The sequence below is a fragment of the Schistocerca cancellata genome, chromosome 3, assembly GCF_023864275.1.
Source record: "Schistocerca cancellata isolate TAMUIC-IGC-003103 chromosome 3, iqSchCanc2.1, whole genome shotgun sequence".
Classification (NCBI taxonomy): domain Eukaryota; kingdom Metazoa; phylum Arthropoda; class Insecta; order Orthoptera; family Acrididae; genus Schistocerca; species Schistocerca cancellata.
Window position 1 is genome coordinate 483859159 of NC_064628.1, and position 1206 is coordinate 483860364.

Sequence of the window (1206 nt, forward strand, 5' to 3'; positions counted from 1 at the left end):
TCACTACTACGTAATCGGTCACAGCAATTGAATTTTATGAACTTTAAGTCGCACCAAAGTTTCCGGGTATATGACATCAGCGCATACAGAAAGGTATCCGCACTGAGTAATACGTATATTAAGAGCGGTGATAAACAGAAAATAGTATTCAGAATGAGATTTTCACTCTGCAGCGGAGTGTGCGCTGATATGAAACTTCCTGGCAGATTAAAACTGTGTGCCGGACCGAGACTCGAACTCGGGACCTTTGCCTTTGGCGGGCAAGTGCTCTACCAACTGAGCTACCCAAGCACGACTCACGCCCCCTCCTCACAGCTTTACTTCTGGCAGTACCTCTTCTCCTACCTTCCAAACTTAACAGAAGCTCTCCTGCGAACATTGCAGAACCAGCACTCCTGAAAGAAGGAAATGGCTGTGGCTAAGCCATGTCTCCGCAGTATCCTTTCTTTCAGGAGTGCTAGTTCTGCAAGGTTCGCAGGAGAGCTTCTGTTAAGTTTGGAAGGTAGGAGACGAGGTACTGCCAGAAGTAAAGCTGTGAGGACGGGGCGTGAGTCGTGCTTAGGTAGCTCAGTTGGTAGAGCACTTGCCTGCGAAAGGCAAAGGTCCCGAGTTCGAGTCTCGGTCTGGCACACAGTTTTAATCTGCCAGGAAGTTTCAGAAAATAGTATTACTTTAGTAACGACAGCTTATGCTAAATGTGGATGAAGATCATTAGTAGGAGAAGAAAATATTAGTTAAACAGCATTAGGCTATGTGAAAGTGGAAAACGAAAAAAGAAAACCATTTAAAGGCATGAAAATTGGCTGGCTCAATTTTACTGGGGCAACGCCCTTGCCGCAGTGGATACACCGGTTCCCGTGAGATCACCGAAGTTAAGCGCTGTTGGGCTTGGCCGCACGTGGGTGGGTGACCATCCAGCCGCCATGCACTTTTGCTATTTTTCGGGGTGCACTCAGCCTTGTGATGCCAATTGAGGAGCTACTCGACCGAATAGTAGCGGCTTCGGTCAAGAATACCATTATAACGACCGGGACAGCGGTGTGCTGACCACACGCCCCTCCTATCAGCATCCTCCTCTGAGGATAACATGATGGTCGGATGGTTCCGGTAGGCCACTCGTGGTCTGAAAACGGAGTGCTTTTAATTTTACTGGAAAAATATCCAGAAAGTGTACTAGAGTGCAGATCATATTAAAAGAGGAAACTG

The 1206-nt window shown here is 47.4% G+C and overlaps 1 non-coding gene across 1 annotated transcript; it reads right to left on the bottom strand.

Moving 5' to 3' along the window:
• Positions 1 to 217: 217 nt before the first annotated feature.
• On the bottom strand, positions 218 to 292 carry Trnaw-cca (transfer RNA tryptophan (anticodon CCA)). The gene has a single exon. It is a non-coding gene; the product is annotated as a tRNA-Trp (tRNA).
• Positions 293 to 1206: the final 914 nt, after the last annotated feature.